At 40.8% G+C, this 19,280-nt stretch overlaps 1 pseudogene; it reads left to right on the top strand.

The window, feature by feature from the left end:
- The first annotated feature begins 3,789 nt into the window (after positions 1-3,789).
- LOC132494695 (ATP synthase subunit beta, mitochondrial-like) lies at positions 3,790-18,883 on the top strand (annotated as a pseudogene).
- The last annotated feature ends 397 nt before the right edge of the window (positions 18,884-19,280 follow it).

The following is a 19,280-nucleotide window of genomic DNA, read 5'->3' as shown; positions in this document are numbered from 1 at the left end:
GGAACACACTGTGCTTCCCCTTCCTGGCATCCCTGACTCCTTATCACCACCAGGAGTGAGAATCACTGTCCTCCTTCTACTTGCTCCCCATTGCTACTTTTAAACGATCATACAAAATCTTCACTTCGTTGAGCTTTCACACATCTTCCTATTCCACCCTCTGTGCCTTTCTCCTCACAGTCACAACAAATCTCCCCTTGAGAACTTTGAGGTCCAAATCCAGCTCGCAGCCTTTCATCTCCATCTGACTGTCACCAGGAATGACCTTAACATCCACGTTGACAATCTATCTGACCTACTCTGCTCAAAATTCTCTAATCTTCATGACTCTAACAGTCTTTTATCACTCATCGACCACCCACTCCATGACCACCCCCCAAGACTTTGTCATTGTCCAGAGGTGCTTCTGCTTCACCTCTGACATGTTTAACTCTAATGTACCAATCCTTGACCACATTCTCTTGACCTCATGGCTCTTATTATATCTTCCCGTTTCTTGGTCCTTCCCTTTCATTCCATTCTGAGGCAGGAGATAGATGGGTCCCTGGCTGAGCAGCTATAGTGTGTCCCCTGTGGACAGATAACCCCAAGATGAAGAGGAGGAGGAGCTGAGCCCCACCCAGATAAAAGACCACACATTTCTCATTCTTGAGGTCAAGGACACCTTTCCGACTATACATGTGCAGAAAGGCTCCTTGGAAATCAAAAGGGAGTGATGTTGACCTACCCATAGGCCTCTTCACTAGAATACATCTTGGCTAAGAGATGCCCATGCACACATGGGAGGACCCTGAGATAAACCAAATACAGACTCAGAATCAGGTAAAGCAAGATGATTGGCCAAAGGAAACCCAGAAGAAATGCCACACATAAGTGATTCAAACTACCACGAGGGCGCAACTTTCTCTCTGAGCCCGCCCGTGTGTCTATCCACACGTACTATTTTTCCTCCTAATAAACACTTTGTTTCACTATTTTCCATCTTTGTGGGAATTCATTTCTGCAAAGCCCTTTGGGGCGGGGCCTTGTCACTGGCCATTGGTCTAGTGGTTAGGATTTAGCATTCTCACTGCCACAGCTGGACCTCAATCTCTGGCTGGGCACCGAAATCCTGCTTCAAGCTGCTGCAGGCCAAGGCCACCCAAGATGAATTCCTTTACATATTCATGGACACATACTTTCCTATCCATCCCAGATCCCACGGACCCTCATTTTAACCACTTGCATTCACTCCTCTTTTTAAGAAGGTGTTTATGCCTCCAACTTTATAGAGGAAAAAAACGAAGCTGTTGGACATATACTTCCTCAGCTCTTAACCCCTACCTAAAAATCTGTGTCTGCATAACCAAGATTTTCTTTTTCCCAGGCCAAATGGAGAAGTGTCCCTACTCTCAAACGAGGCTATTTTCTCCACTTAATGAAGTTCTTGATCTCACCCCTTATGTCTTTGCTCCATTGCTTATTCGTTCTTTTTTTTCAGTCTTTCCCTTTCAACTGATTTCTTCCTCACAGACTATCAGTAAATTCAAGTACCTCACATTTAAAAATTCCCTTCTGAAAAATAAATAAAAATTCCCTTCTGCTTCCCCCTGACTATCTCCTAATCCTCCCTCCTTTCATTCCCATGTAGCTTCCCAGAAGGAATGGTCTAGACTCTCAACTTTCATTTATGGGCATCTTATTCAAATGAGATTATGATCCAGTAGGTCTAGGTTGGAGACTGAGAGTTTGAACTTCTGATAAGCTCCTGGGTGAGGCCAGTACAAAGGGTCTCTAGACAATCCACTTCTTCAACTCAGATGGACTCTTCAATCCACTGTAATCTGGCTTCTGCCCCACCACTTCCACACCCTGGCATGGTCACCAATGACTTCTTATTTGTCACATCAAATGAGTACATGTCAAAATTTATGACCTCTTAGAGGGAAATCCGGTTTACTATTCCTTTTGTGGAACTACAACCTTGACCTCCATGCTGCCACTCTATCTTGATACTTTTTCTCCTTCTCTGATCATCCATTCTTAGGCTGCACAACTGGCTCCTTTTCTGTCTTAGTCTGCTTGGGCTGCCATACAAAATTCCACAGACTGGGTGGCTTTAACAACAAAATTTTTTTTCTTACAGTTCTGGAGGCTAGAAGCCCCAGATCAAGGTCCAACAAGGTCCGTTTCTGGTCAGAGCTTTCTTCCTCACTTGCAGATAGCAGACTTCTTGCTGTGTCCTCACATGGCCTTCTCTCAGTATCTATGTTTGGAAAAATCTCTCTCTCTCTCTTCCTCTTCTTATATGGCCACCAATCCCTTTGGATTAGGACCATAGCCTTATGACTTCATTAACCTTAATTATCTCCTAAAAAGCCCTATTTCCCAAACAGTCATATTGAGGGTTAGCGTTTCAACATGTGAATTTTATTTTATGAACAATTCAGTCTGTAGCATCTTCCTTTGTTCTATCTTCAGAAGTTCACATTCTGCAGAGTTCTGTCCTATGCTTTCTTTCTTCATTCCTTATGCCTGGATAGTTTCATCTACACTCTTGTCTTCAGCTACTTATACGTAAGTGAGAGTTAAATCTTTATTGAAAGCCCTGTTGTGTGTATCCAGACACCTTCTGGATGTTTCCACTTGAGTGACCCTCAGAAATCTCAGACTCAATATTACCTGCTCCTCCTCTTGTTTCCTCATCTTCATAATCCATTAGTCACACCAGACAGAAGCTGGAGCACCCTCTCAGCAGCCCCATGGCTCCTGCCCACTGCCACTTCCCCTGCACTCAAGTCATTCAAGCTCCTTTATACCAGTCTGCTTTTAGACCTCAGGACCCTCCAAGCAGGAAAGCAGAATGAGAAAGGATGTAGTCCTTACAGTCAGATTACCTGGATTTGAATTACAATTCCATCCCAACACCCACTAATGGTGCGACCTGAGGCAATATACTCACTGTGCCTCAGCTTCCCCATCTGTAAGATGAGGGTTATTATAATAATACTACCTACATCATTGTTATGTTGCTGTTATGAGGTGTAAATGAAATAATCCATATAAAGCTCTTAGCTGGGTACGTAATGAAAATTCTATTAATTTTCTATTAATTAGTTAATATTGTAGTCGTTTGCTCATCCTTTCCACTTTCCCTGGATTATCTTTCTCTTCCCTTGTCTCCCTATCAAATACCTATTCATCTTTCAAATTTCAGCCCAAAGGAAATGCTCTTAAACAGATGTATGTGGATACAAGTTGCACAACTTGATAAAGCTACTTTATAAACTTTGAATTGTACACTTGAAAGGGCTAAATTATATGATTGTAAAAAAATGCATCAAATAATTTTATGTATATATTTTTTTTCTAGAGACTCGGGATTTACAGATGAGTAAAACCAGCAAATTGATATAACCAATTATTTATACCAAGAAATAATATTTACACACCAGAATAAAGAAATCAGGTTTATATAACCCAACAGCATAAAAACACTGTTCTACAACTAACAACTTAGGATGACTGATCGAGATCTAAGCCCTTAACACATCAGTGAGGGTTGTGAATTCGCCCAGCATCTCAGCTCCACCTAGAGATGCGAGGGACTTAGGGGTTGGCATTCTGCTCCAGACGATAGCATCACATTTTGTGTTCAATCTAAAAGACTTTTTTCTGAGACAAGGAACCCAGCAGGGATTTTTCTCACTTGATGGGGAGGTGAGGTGTTAAAGTCAAATGCTCTTCATTCCACACACCACCCCCACCCCCCCAACCCCCACCACCCCCACCCCCGCCCAGGGCTCCGCCATGTTGGGTCTTGTGGGTCGTGTGGCCGCTGCCCCAGGCTCTGGGGCCTTTCAGGGACTCAGCCCTTCAGCACCGCTACCCCAAGCCTAGCTCTTACTGTGAGCCACTCCAGCCTGCCAGAGACAATGCCACTTAAATATATCCCTCGCCAAAGGCAGGCACCACCACTGGGCACACTGTGGCGGTCATTGGTGCAGCGGTGGATGTCCAATTTGATGAGGGACTGCCACCCATCCTAAATGCCCTGGAAGTGCAAGGCAGGGAGACCAGTATGGTTTTGGAGGCGGCCCAGCATTTGGGTGAGAGCACAGCAAGGACCATTGCCATGGGTGGTACAGAAGCCTTGCTTAGAGGTCAGAAAGTCTTGGGTTCTGGTGCACCAATCAAAATTCCTGTTGGCCCTGAGACCTTGGGCAGAATCATGAATGTCATTGGAGAATATATTGATGAGAGAGGTCCCATCAAAACCAAACACTTTGCCGCTATTCATGCTGAGGCTCCTGGATTCATGGAGATGAGTGCTGAGCAGCAAATTCTGGTTACTGGTATCAAGCTTGTGGATCTGCTGGTTTCCTAGGCCAAGGGTGGCAAAACTGGGCTCTTTGGTGGTGCTGGAGTTGGCAAGACAGTACTGATCATGGAGTTAATCAACAGTGATGCCAAAGCCCACGGTGGTTACTCTGTGTGTGCTGGTGTTGGTGAGAGGACCTGTGAGGGCGATGACTTATACCATAAGATGATTGAGTCTGGTATTATCAACTTAACAGATGCTACCTCCAAGGTAGTGCTGGTGTACAGTCAAATGAATGAACTGCCTGGTGTTCAGGCCTGGGTAGCTCTGACTGGATTAACTGTAGCTGAATACTTCAGAGACCAAGAAAAGGTCAAGATGCATTGCTTTTGATCAATCACATCTTTCACTTCACCCAGGCTGGCTCAGAAGTGTCTGCTTTATTGGGCAGAATACCTACTGCTGTGGGTTATCAGCCTACCCTGGCCACTGACATGGGTAGCATGCAGGAAAGAATCCCCACCACCAAAAAGGGATCTATCATATCTGTGCAGACTATCTACATGCCTGCTGATGACATGACTGACCCTGCCCCTGCCACTACCTTTGCCCATTTGGATGCTACCACTGTGCTCTCCCATGCTGTCGCTGAGCTGGGCATCTATACAGCTGTGGATCCGCTGGACTCCACCTCTCCCATCATGGATCCCAACGTTGTTGGCAATGAGCATTATGATGTTGCCTGTGGGGTGCAAAAGATCCTACAGGAATATGCATCCCTCCAGGACATCATTGTCATCCTGGGTGTGGATGAACTTTCTGAGGAAGGCAAGTTCATTGTGTTTTGTGCATGGACAATACAGTGTTCTTATCTCAGCTATTCCAGGTGGCTGTAAACTTAAGCTCAAGGATCAGCTCCAACATGAATTCATTTTTTAAATTTTTCTCTAGGTCCCATGAATTAATGGTCCCTCTTTCCTCCACTATATCCAGTATTTACGTCTATCACAGTTTCTATATAATTTGCTTACATGTCTGCTTCCCTTTTTTAAATGATGATATTCTTAAGAATGGAAACTATATCTTATGTCTTTGTATCTCCAGCTCCTAGCCCAGCAAAATGAATGAATGAATGAACGAATGGCAAGTTCTACTTGAATAATGGTCTGTGCAAGGCTCATGCATTTCATTTGATTGATATTAGTCTCTTTAAGAATTCTCCATCCTTCCCCACCATGCTGTTTATTTGTCGAAGAAATTGGATTATTTCTTCTGTAGAATTCCTACATTCTGAGTTTGGCTGATTATATCCTCTTAATGTTGTTTACCCTGTCCTCTTTCCCTTATATTTCCTATAAACTCATGGTTAGATCTAGATTGTATTAAAAAAATATGAAGAGTCTGAGATTTTATCCTACTTGTAAGCTAACAGGTCACTCTGCTTCAGTTCCATGAGTGCTGGGAGAAGGCACAAGACTCCTGGGACAGAGATGAAGGACACTTATTACTCACAACAATAACAGTAGCCAGATTATCAGCATTTGTGCTGGTTTGTGAGCCCCAATTCCCACAGAGTGATACAAGGATGGAATTTTACAAGCTCTTCAGGTGATTCTAATGTGCAACCAGATTTAAGAACCACTAAGAGGCTTGACTGGATTCAGTAAAGTCTAACTGCCCCATTATTTATTCTTATACCCCAAATATTTAACAGTGTGCCTGGCACCGAGTCGGTTCCCAATAAATAATGATAGCTAATATTTATTGAATATCTTTATATATTCTAAACATCTGATATGTTTTACACTAAATCCTTTAAGTTAAGTCCTAGTGTCATGGTTCTCCCTTTACATCGAAGGTGATGAGGCACGAAGAAGTAAAGAAACTTGCCTAGAGTCAGTGAGATGGCAAAGCCAGAATTCAAGCTCAGGCTCCCATGTCAGTGTTCTTATTCACTACACTCTAAGTCTAGCAGGACTGTAGAATGAATAAGTGAATGAATTTCCTAGTTTCCTTGAGCAAATGATTGCTTTGTTGTATTAAATAAACTCACAAGATATACGATATTTGTTTTTCTTCCTTGATCGTTAGATCTGGAAAGACCTTAGTCTACTCCAACCTTTTTTTAATTTTTCACAAATAAAGTCAAAAATTACATGAAACAAAATGACATGCCCAAGTTACACAGCTAATTAGTGGCAAAGCTGGAACGCAAGTAGCAAAGTGCTACACACAGATGAGAACTTGGTAGATACTTTGATGTTGATGAAGTGTTGGAAAACAAATATAGCTTTTCTGCTTCCTTTGAAAAAAATGATTCCAATTTAACTGAAAAACACATGCTAGAGTTCAGAGAAAGGAAGATGTTTTCAGTGCAAATGACCCTTGACTCAATGTATTTTTCCCTCTTCCCCTCGGAGGTGGTCAATATGTGAAAAAAAGCCTTGGGCACCGGTCCATGGAGATGGTCACACCACTGGCTTCTGTTGGTCAATCTCTTTGGTCTGAAAAGTAAAGAGAACTCAAGGGGAGCAGAATTTAGTCACCACCATCCAGCCTATGAGTGCTCACAGTGGGGAGACAGACGTTTCCTGCTTCCGTGTATTCAAATATAAAACATGTGCACTTTATTTTCACAGACAATGTTCAAGAGCATTACAGGGCACAGGCCATTTTTGAAGACATATTTTAAAAATTAAAACTTATGTTGCCTTCGTATTTGGGCTACCTGCTATTTCTTTTTTCATGTGCCTTTCCTCCATTACTTAGAATTACCTGTTGCATATGAGGCAGATTTTATTTCCTGGAGGAATATGGCTCAAAAAGGTACTTTTTCTTTTATTCATTCAGTCACTGAACAAATATTCTCTGAGCATCTAATACATCAAGCCCAACAATGAACAAAGATCTGGTACCTATCTTCATGAGGTTAGAGTTAGAGAGAAGACATTAGTTAAATAAACATATGTCTATAACTATAAATTATATGAAGTGCTATGAAAGAAAAAAAAGGGAAGGATGAGATAGTTTAATACAGGAAATCTAATGTAGATCTAAACCTAGGAAGAGGACCCTCTGACATTTAACCTGAGATCAACATTGGGGATCTTAGCCAGAGCAACTATAATAGAATGATGAGGGCAGAAATATTTGAGAGACTTCTATGTACACTGAATTAAACTAGGTTGTCAACAATGATAAGCAATTATGAAAATTAAGGATAATTGGTAACTAAATAAGAAAGTAGGGGTAAGGTGAAAATGGAGCATGAGATTTATTCATATGACATTGGATTATTTTGAGTGAAGCAGTTAGGCATTGGGTTTGCTCTGAGGAGAGCAGTCAACCCATTGTGCCTAGCCCTGTGCTTGGTATTCAAGTACAGACTCAGAGTCCTCTGAATGGCACAGTGGCTCTGGGTCACCCATTCAAGCCTCTTGAGGGTCTTATCAGGGTGACAGCTACCCTAGGAAGACCATGTTATATGGCCAGCCCAAAGTAATCCTGGGGAAACTAATGTGAATGTCAATTCTGTGCAAAATCCGGTAGTGCTCATGTAATCTCATTACATTATTCGCCATAGGAAAATAATAACAGTTTTCTGTGATGTGTTGATTTGTAATACTAGGAAAGCATGTAACCTGAAATATTAAAGTACAATTATTAAATAACTATGTTCATTCAGTCACAGATATATTCATTGATGTCAATACTCCAAAGCATACAACATGATTAAATTGGCCATGGCTGGCTAACATGGTATTTTCAAATGTCTTCACAGGGGATTCTGTAAAGACAGACCAGCCAGTTATTATGGTGGACATTTAATGATTAGTCTATCTAGGACTCCTCCTCTTTTCTGAAAACAGAACTTGCCATCTTTTGGAGGGGAACTGTTTCTCCCCAGTCTTTTATGGCCCAGTTCCAATAATTAGCTTCAAAAGATTGCTGCCCTCTTCTTTCATGAATCCCCTCCTTGGACACAACAATTGTCCTTAAGATTGGCCTATGACCCAATCTGAGCCAAATCTAGTTTTTCACCCTCCTGGTCATAATAATTTGTCCAGGAATTGGACAGGTAATCCAGAACAAGGCCATCTAATGGTCCTGAGGTTTTTCAGTTGTTTCTGGGAGAAAAGTCCCTTCCTGTAGATGACAGTGCTGGTAAGATATGCTGCCAGGTAGCAGCCATGGTTCTAGCTTCATAGAGAAAGCTGGTCTATAGAAAAAAAAATAAAGATGAGTCATGAAGTCCTGAAAGCATGCTGGTCCCAGTTCCAATCTCTGAATTCCCTGGAGCAGGCCTGGTTCCTGTATGCTTGAGGCTTGTGGTATAGCTGCTTTTCAATTCTGTGAACCTTCCAATCAACCAATATACACTCACAAATAAATGCTTATTTGACTTGAGTTAGAGTTGAAGTTCTGCCTCTGGAAACCAGTGGGGCTCTGACTGAAACATGACCTATCATTTGTTAAGTTGGCTGGGAATACCCCATCCGAGGTACTATACTCTTTTCTACTCATGTAGATATGAGTGACATAACACAACACTCCTGCCCTTACCAACTACACAACAGACGTGAGAAATAGATCTCTTTCTCTGGCCCATTTGAGCATCTTTGAAAGACTCTTTTAAGAGAAAATTGCAAAAAGGACTTCAGCACAATACAGCATGACTGCAATTACTTTAGGAGATGAACAGTGTCTCTTGGAGTTGGGGAAGGTAACTTTTGATTTGCATCAAGAAGGATGAGTAGAAGTTTGCTAGGTAGACAGCAATCTAGAGAGAGAAAAAGACATATGTAAAAGCTTAAGGGTACATCATTTGTGCAATTTCAAGAAAATAAATGTAAACAACATTTTTACAAACGATTTTCCATCTCAGGGTAGGAAAGTCAAAAAATGTTTAATTGATGAGAAAGTCTGCTTTACAATAAACAATGGAAATAGCAACAGTTAAAGCTGGTTCCCTTGATTATTAAAAACTATTCTACATAAAAACAACGTAATGGGGCTTCCATGGTGGCGCAGTGGTTGAGTCCGCCTGCCGATGCAGGGGACATGGGTTCGTGCCCCGGTCTGGGAAGATCCCACATGCCGCGGAGCGGCTGGGCCCGTGAGCCATGGCCACTGAGCCTGCGCGTCCGGAGCCTGTGCTCCACAATGGGAGAGGCCACAGCAGTGAGAGGCCCGCATACCGCAAACAAACAAACAAACAAACAAACAAACAAACAAAAAAACAACGTAATGAATTTGATCTAGTTCAAACCAGAAAGGATCTTTCTTAAGGCACTGTGTTCTTTCCCTAGAGTAATAAAAATATATATTAAGATTCAGTCTCTGGAGCTCACATGGAGACTATATAATGAGTACACAAATAGAGCCATACAGAGGAAGAGGTAATCCCATCTATGTGGGGAGGTCAGTTAGGATACTAGGGAGAAGAGAATTTAAGGTGGTACTTGAAATGTTGGGAGAATTTCCTCAAGTAAGAATGAATTAGAACAGAAGTTCTCAAAGTGTGGCCTGGGGACCTATGGTGGTCCCTGGGACCCTTTCAGATGACCCATGAGGTAAAAAAATATTTTCCTAACAATCCTAAGACTTTATATGCCTTTTTTCTCATTCTCTCATATGAATACAGTGGAGTTTTCCACTGTAAATTTTGAAAATCTACATAATTCAGGAAACCAATATTTTTTAAATGATCATTATGTGATGTTACAAAATCACACATGGGTAAAAGAACCCTTCAAATTGCAAGAGATGCCAATGAATTCTGATGTAACAAAGTTTGAAAATTTTATTGCTCTGGTTTCAAATTCCACATAACAATAAACTTTATGAAACTATGATTTGTCAAGTTTCAGTATAGTATCATAGAAAATTATGCACAATTACCTTAAAAGGCTTTTAAAATAACTCTTTTTTCCAACTGTATTTTTGTGTGAGATCAGATTTTCTGCACATATTTCAACTAAAACAAGAAACCCCAGCAAATTGGGAAGATGAATTTAGTTATCTTCTATTAAATGAGATATCAAAGAGATTTATAAAAATGTAAAACAATGTCTATTTTCTCAATAAATTTTTTTATATTGGAAAATATCCTTATTTTCACAAAATATGTTTTTTGTTGTTGTTGTTAACTTGTGTTCTGGGTTGAAATGTGTCTCCCAAAAAATCCTAACCCCCAATACCTGTGATGGTGATCTTACTTGAAAACAGGGTCTTTGTAGATGATCAAGTTAAGATGAAGTCATTAGGGTGAAACCAAATCCAGTGTGACTGGTGTCCTTATAAAAAGGAGAAATTTGGACACAAAGGCAGACAAACATTTGCATTTCTTACATTTCCTACAGAGGTAGGAAGATGATGTGAAGATACAAGGAGAATATCATCTGCAAGCCAAGGAACAACTGAGGCCCCCAGCAGTTAGAGAGAGACACGGAACAGAACTTCCTCACAGCCCTCGGAAGAAACCAACCTTACCTACACCTGGATTTCAGACTTCCATTCTCCAGGACTGTGAGACAACAAATTTCTGTTGTTAAACCATTCCTTTACACCAGGACCAGGAAACTAACAACCCACAATGGTTTATTACTTTTAATGAATTTATAAAAACACTTATAATTTCCCAATTTTAATTTCTAATATCATAAATACTGATGCACATAAAGCACACAAGCAAAAGCTCTTTGTGTCCTCAATAATCTTCAAGAGTGAAAAAAAGGTCCTGAGACCAAAAAGTTTGAGGCCCACAAGATTACAGGATTCCCAGGAAAGGGGCAACATAAGCCAATGCAGTGCTTCCCAAATACCAGTCTCCTGGCAGCTACACTAGAAAAGAACAACAGACTCCAGGGCTTTCTCCGTACCATCGAATCAGAATCTCCAAAGTTCTGTTCCAGAAAACCATATTTCTAACGAATTCCCCAGCTAATTCTTATATGTAATCGAAGGCTTAGAGGCAGAAATGCTCAAAATGAGTTGAGAAGTATTTCATCCAACTCCTCTGGTTTGAGGGAAAGAGACACACTCAAGTTAGCTCAAGTAATAGGGGAGTTTATTACAGAAATACCCTTGGCACCACCAGGGAATTAGATCTTTCACAAAACAGGTGCTGTAATAGGTCCCCACCTCAGAAAGAATTGGGAGATCGCAGTATCTCCAGGGATGCCAGCAAGCAGAAGTTCCTGGTTCTCTATGTTCTGATAACACTATGACTATGCTTTATGATTACAGGACTCTATACCCTCCACACTCTGCTTCCTGCTGTCCTTCCTCCAAATATCTGCTTCTTCATACTTCTGGCTGCCCATAACTTTTGCTTATGATGCCTAAGTTCACCTCAAAGCAACTTTTCAGCTTCTGCTTTATTGTCAACTGACAGATTCCTTTGTCTTTCTTCATTTCAGTCCCTGAGATGGAAAAATCTAATTGGTCCAGGTTGTCTCCTAGCACCAGAACACACTCAGATTTGCTGGAGAGCTTATGGTGTTGCTACCCTGGAATCAGATGCCCATATCTAGTTTAATAATCTGTGAGCACAGGGCCCAGACAGAGTATAAAACATGATAATCAATCTAATAGGCACTGTAGGCAGGGCATTTTCCCCTTAGATGGGGCTGTGAGCAAAACAGTTATGCAATTATCTTCAGAACAATTTTTGGTTTTGCTTTTACAATTCCAAAAACTTTGATTTAAATCTTTATCAAGATAAGCAAATATTAATATAACTGATTTGACCAACTCAAATGATTTTTTGACATAAGCATGACCGAAGCTAAACTGATGGATTGCTTGATGATAATAATGATGTATGATGAGACTTAAAGATCCTGAAACTACTATCTATGCATTTTCCTCTGACCCTCTAATTTATTCATTATTCTTTTTTTTTTTTTTTTGCGGTACGCGGACCTCTCTCACTGTCGTGGCCTCTCCCATTGTGGAGCACAGGCTCCGGATGCGCAGCCTCAGCGGCCATGGCTCACGGGCCCAGCCGCTCCATGGCATGTGGGATCTCCCCGGACTGGGGCACAAACCTGTGTCCCCTGCATTGGCAGGCGGACTCCCAACCACTGCGCCACCAGGGAAGCCCTATTCATTATTCATTTGCTAAGTAACAATTCTAGTTCTCATTCTCTTCTTCCTGTGTCTTCATTCTTTCTTACCCTATGAAGCCCTCTGTCTTCTTCCTCCTTTATTCAAACCCCCTTGTGGTCTTAGATTAAAAACAAACAAACAAAAAAAAATGAAGTTCAAGGCACTTTATAATTCCATTAGTTTTACATTAGAGTTTGATTTGGTTCTTGAAAAATTTTATAAAATGGCTTTGTCCTTTGCTTTTTTTAAAGAAGGAAAAGACATAAAAATATTAAAGTATCATAAATTTAATAACCACTGGGTATTTCAAGTATTGGGGTTGTCACCTTAGAGCAAACTGTAATTGTTGAGATAAGGCAGATACCCTTTCTTTGTACATTGGTATCCATGGACTTCAGCATATGAGATAGTTTAGTTTTGTGTTTAGGTGAATTATTTGTGTGTGTGTCATTGCGTAATTTTTTCTGTGTGCTTGTGTATATGTTTGTAGTTTTCTTGGTATGTGTGTGTGTGTCTCTCAATTGAACAAAATTGCATTGTTTTCTTATGTTGTACTGTATACTTTTCATTTGTTGCTCTGGACTGAAAGAAGACCGTTTCTATTTTGATTAAATTGTTGGATTGCTCAAAAAAACAAGCAGAAACATCTCCAAGATTTCGTTGAATCCAATTAGTTATATGCAACTTGTAGTACATCTGATTCTTATTATATGCTTTTGTGTTTTCTCCAGTAAATCAGTTGAAACTAAGTGACTGTGGCATTTGACCTACATAGTGAAGGTGTAGGTTTAAATGTGCATGTTTTACTGTTCTTTGTCCTTTGTACGTGAATATTCTTCTTAGAACACCTAAAAAAGTAATGTGCATTTTTGTATGTATGATAGCATATAAAAGGATAGTGTGTTATCTTCTCTTTAGGGAGTAACATTGATTCAAGTTCATTTAAATCAACTAATGTTTCCAACTCAAACATTCATTTATTTGTAACAGAAATTACTGGCTCACAAAACTCAAAGTGGAGAAAAGCAAAAAACTTCAGGTTACATCAAATTAAAAAGCTTCTGCACATCAAAGGAAACCATCAACAAAATGAAAAGGCAATCTACTGAACAGGAGATGATATTTGCAAATCATGTATCTGATAAAGGGTTAATATCCAAAATGTTTAAAGAACTCATACAACTCAATAACAACAAAAAAATCTAATTAAAAAATGGCAGAGGGGCTTCCCTGGTGGCGCAGTGGTTGAGAGTCCACCTGCCGATGCAGGGGACACGGGTTCGTGCCCCAGTCCAGGAAGATCCCACATGCCGCGGAGCGGCTAGGCCCGTGAGCCATGGCCTCTGAGCCTGCGCGTCCGGAGCCTGTACTCCACAACGGGAGAGACCACAACAGTGAGAGGCCCGCGTACCGAGAAAAAAACAAAAAAAAAGGCAGAGGATCTGAACAGACATTTTTCCAAAGACGACATACAGAGGGCCAACAGACACATGAAAAGATGCTCAACGTCACGAATCATCAGGGAAAAGCAAATAAAAACCACAATGAAATATCACCTCACACTTGTCAGAATGGCTATTATCAAAAAGACAAGCAATGACAAGTGTCACAAGATGTGGAGAAAAGGGAACCCTCACTCACTGTTAGTGGGGATGTAAATTGGTGCAGCCACTATGTAAAGAGTATGGGGGTTCCTCAAAAAATTAAAAATAGAACTACCATATGATCTAGCAATTCCATTTTTACTGGTATCAATTACAAGAAAACAAAAGATTAATTCAAAAAGATATATGCATCCCATGTTCACTGCAGTATATTTTCAATAGCCAAGAGATGGAAACAACCTAAGTGTGCATCAAGGTATGAATGAATAAAGATGTGGCATATATATACAATGAAGTACTACTCAGCCATAAAAGAAGAAAGAAACCTTATGATTTGCAGCAAAATGGATGGAATTTGAGGGTACTGAGTGAAATAAGGCAGACAGAGAAAAACAAATATTGCATGATTTCACTTATATGTGGAATCTAAAAAACAAAACCAAAAAAATAAAACCCAGACTCATAGATATAGAGAACAAACTGGTGTTTGTTTCCTCCCTAAAAGAAGGAAAGTTGCAGGAGTACAAAAATGGGTGAAGGGGGTCAAGAAGTACAAACTTCCAGTTGTAAAATAAATAAGTCATGTGGCTATAATGTACAGTATGGGAAATTAAGTCACGAACATTGTTTTAACTTTGTATGGTAACAGATGGTGACTATACTTACTGTGGTGACCATTTCACAATGTATACAAATGTTGAATCACTATACTGTACACATGAAACTAATATAATATTGTATGTCAAATATATTTCAATTAAAAAAACCTTCAGGAGAGGTTTGATCAAGGTGTCAGCCCCATTTCTCTACAGTTGTTCAGACTCTGCCTCCTCCGTGTGCTGAATCTGGCTTCAGGTCACCTTCTTCCACCTTCCTGAGGCAAAATGGCCTTAGATTCTCAAACCACATCACACACAAGAAGTGAGAATTATGTCCTCTCAATCATTGAACAAATGTCATCATATTCTCTCTTAAGGACCAATTCTAATCCTGTGTCCACCTCTGAACTAATCTCAGTGACCAAGAAAATAATATGCATTCGTTGGCTTAGTCTTAGCTGGGTTGTATTCAAGCTGGCTTCCTCTCTCTTGGTAGCAAAATGGCTATAACAATTCCAGGCCTCACGTCTATAGACCACCCATTTAGAAGATGCTTCTAATTCTACAAGTGACCTAAGCGTCACTCTATTTATCATACGCTCACCTGTGAACCATTCACTATAGCAGCCAGTGGTGCAGAATTACTCTGGGGTCAGGCCCTTCAATGTCCGCCCAATAAACTAGAGCTGAAGATCAATCCTACCTAAACCAGATGCAGCTCTACAGTGGGGCAGAGGTGAAGTGGATGTTAGGGAGCCAATCAGCCACGCCCTCCACACCAGTGGCCATCTCTCTGCAAGTGGATACTGCCTTCTCCCTCCTCTATCCCACGTGCACCTCTCCCAACGATACATGCTCCCTTGAAGAACACATCCTTGCCAGATATACAGAACTATTTTTCAATCAAACATACATGACTTTAAGTTGAGTTGACTGTAAAGAAATCTGCTGGATATGTCAATCCCAATCCCCATCCCTTCCCCCCGGGTAACCAAGAGTTTGTTTTCTACATCTGTGACTCTGTTTTGTATAGAAGTTCATTTGCACCATTCTTTTTTTTTTTTTTTTTTTGTGATACGTGGGCCTCTCACTGTTGTGGCCTCTCCCGTTGTGGAGCACAGGCTCCGGATGAGCAGGCTCAGCGGCCATGGCTCACGGGCCCAGCCGCTCTGCGGCATGTGGGATCTTCCCGGACCGGGGCACGAACCCGTGTCCCCTGCATCGGCAGGCGGACTCCCAACCACTGTGCCACCAGGAAAGCCCTGCACCATTCTTTTTTAGATTCTGCATATAAGCGATATCATATTTGTCTTTCTCTGTCTGACTTACTTAACTCAGTATGACCATCTCTAGGTCCAACCATATTGCTACAAATGACACACTACTATATATAACAGAGATAACTAATAAGGACCTACTGTATAGCACAGGGAACTCTTCTCAATACTCTGTAATGACCTACATGGAAAAAGAATCTAAAAAAAGAGTGGATATACGTATATGTATAACTGATTCACTTTGCTGTACACCTGAAACTAGCACTTTTTTTTTTTTTTTTTTTTTTTTTTTGCGGCACGCGGGCCTCTCACTGTTGTGGCCTCTCCCGTTGCGGAGCACAGGCTCCAGACGCGCAGGCTCAGTGGCCATGGCTCACGGGCCCAGCCGCTCCGCGCGGCATGGGGGATCTTCCCAGACTGGGACACGAACCTGCGTCCCCTGCATTGGCAGGCGGACTCTCAACCACTGCGCCACCAGGGAAGCCCTAGCACAACATTTTAAATCAACTCTACTCCAATTTAAAAAAAAGAAGAAGAATCTGCTGGAGAAATGTCAGTATAAATGCATTTACTCTACTTTTCTCTTAAGCCCTGTAATTTTTTTTCCAAATCATAAAAGAAGACAGTCCAAGACACAATTCTCCACACATCCTATTACTTTCAACATTTTATTACTGCTTTTCAGATATTTTCTTTCTACCTATGCATGGCTCCATTTTGAACTTCTTATTTATTTGTGTGTCTAAAATGCGGGCCTTGCAAAACATAATAACACCTCAGAAACATTTCACAATCAGGCAGTGCTCCAGCACCCATGTTTTTAAAATCAGGCTGTTGTGAATTCTCCAAGAAGTCCAAGAACAACTGTGAATTGCTTCCTTGAGCACTCTCACAGGTGCACAGGAAGGAGTCCCTGCCAGCAGAACAGGAGGTGCCAAATCAAGGACAAAAATTCAATCTCCAACCAAAAAGACATTCATGGGGGTGGGAGGGGCTACTATCAGAAATGGCCTGGATAAACCCTTCTTGACCTATACAACCAGAGAAGGCATTACCCCAATTTTTTAAGTCTCTGCTTTATTTTCCAGGGACTAAAAAGGTTTGCCAGGAGCACCAGAGAAAGAAAAATATTCTATCAGTTGCCATGTAAAATATTTATGAGAAGAGTTGAAGCTTTTGGAAACTCTTTCCATTCATACATATCTTCATAATTGTAAGAAATGTTGGAACATTTGAAAAACAAGTGAAATTTCTGAAAATACACCTCTATTTCCAAAATGATTCCACCTTAATAAAGGTTAGACTTTTCAGGTCAACTTAAAGCTTCATGGAAAAAAATTTCTTCTAGGAGACCTTTATTAGCTGCCATTTTTCCTTAGTGGTCAAACAATCTCAGTATCACTAAAGTACAATACTGTATGGATTTTTTTTTTGCCTCTGAAAGCTAAAATTTAAAAGCAAAATCCATACATAGTATGGATGCTCCTGGAAGAATATTACAGAATGCCCTACTCAAGCAGCTGGGCATGCAAGTATCACCTCTGAAACCCTGTCTCTCACTTGTCCTGAGCCAGTTTTCTATCTATTCAATTCAACATCCACAATTCTGCACACATCCATAACTATTACACACGCTCCTCCATTTTCCAGAGCCACGCTGTGTAATATCCCTTTTCATGTTTGTTTTGAAAGCTAGAAATTGTGTTCTTTATACTCTGCATTTCCCACATGGCATGTGTGGGGTAGGATGTGTATTGAAAGTGTTCAACTAATCCCTACTGTGGTACAGGTGGGTAAGAAACAGAAAATGATTGCTGGAAAATGCAGCCCCAAAGGACGTATGTTTACTCACTTAAACATTTCTGAAAATTGAGGCTGGGTCATTATTCCTATTTCCATTTTAGGTGGAGATGATTAAATCATTCCATCCTGATGATTGTTATGTTGCTAAGTAAACTTCCCTAGCATCATTGTTATTTGTCTTAATTGATTCTGAAAGACTAATCTAGTTTCTATTTGTAAAAAGTTTCTGGAAGTTTCTTTCAGTCTAATAAAATCTTCTAAAAAATGGAAAATGTAGGAGCAGAAGAAGCCATTCATCTCCAAACTTAAGGGGACTGAGGGCCAAGCACCCCTCCAGAGTTCAGAGAAAACTGAAAGACACAGGAATCAGATACTTGGAGACCAAAATATTAGGTTTAATACTTATGAAAAAGAAAAAGAGAAGAAGGAGGAGGAAGCAAGGCTATTTGGGAGGACGTGGCTTTCAAGTTCTGACTGAAAGCATTGATACTTCTCCTTTGAATTTAACAGGATTGTGCATTTCTCTGGTCTCTGGAGCTGGGCAAATACAAACCCCCTAGCCAGCAGTAGACTAGAATGAATGCATGGTGTCTGCAGTATGACAGATATATAAAAAGGAGAGACAGAGACAAAGAAACAGAGAGAGAGAGGAGGAAAGGGCTCTATCATGTTCTTTCTCCCAAACTAACCCATCAGAAAGGCCCTCTTTATGCCCTGGAGACCAATGAAAGTGGGACAGTGAACAATAGGGGTTTTCCTCTAACACACAACTCCCACACCATGGAAACATGAGGCAGTGCAGAAGAAGGTTCTCATCTTAACATCTACAAGCTCATGAACATTACAAGAAATTTTCCTTGTCCTAAAGACCTGAATACAATCAACATGTCACCAAGACTAGCAGTGTACTCACCTTGAGAAATTGCCAGTAAAACAGAATTACAAAAACAGAAAAAGAAGGCAAGAAGCAGTGAAACAAAATTGCCAAGCAGTCAAAGAACTGAGACGATTCCTCGATGTTCCGTAGAAAATGATTTAACTTGTCGTGCAACCTCCCATCGTGGTCTCTCTCCACCTGGATATTTAACCTCAGTGTTTCAAATAAGCAGACATGTGTCAGAGGACGCTGATACTGATGCTGGTTCTCTTTCTCTCTTACACACGGAGAATGTGAAAACACAAATGTAGATGTTGGGAAAGTGGCCGACATGCAAGCAATCAGGAGGAAGTGGGGAAGTAACAGATTAAGTCAGGGAGCACAGGCATTTCAGGCACAGAGGTCCTCCCTTCTAATTACAGTAGGTGGGCTTTTCGGAAAGGCTGGAACTAAGAAAAGTGGACTCTGGTTTCAGTAGAAGAACAGACCAACCTTGATGGCAATTAAATCTCATAGATTAAAATCCCATTTTCCAACAACAGGAACTCAGTGAGAAGGCCATGTGGCCCCAATTTGGGAGAAATGGGAGAAGTAAACCATCTCTGGGTCCTGCTGAGAGCTGGTATAACGGGTTATCCAAATAAACACAGGGAGATCAACACATATCTAAGAGTACTCTGAAATTCCTGTACGGCCTAAAAGTGTAGT

The sequence above is a fragment of the Mesoplodon densirostris genome, chromosome 8 (genome assembly GCF_025265405.1).
Source record: "Mesoplodon densirostris isolate mMesDen1 chromosome 8, mMesDen1 primary haplotype, whole genome shotgun sequence".
NCBI classification, from domain to species: Eukaryota; Metazoa; Chordata; class Mammalia; order Artiodactyla; family Ziphiidae; genus Mesoplodon; species Mesoplodon densirostris.
The sequence above is the reverse complement of the archived record's forward strand: the minus strand, read 5'-3'. Positions and strand labels throughout refer to the sequence as shown.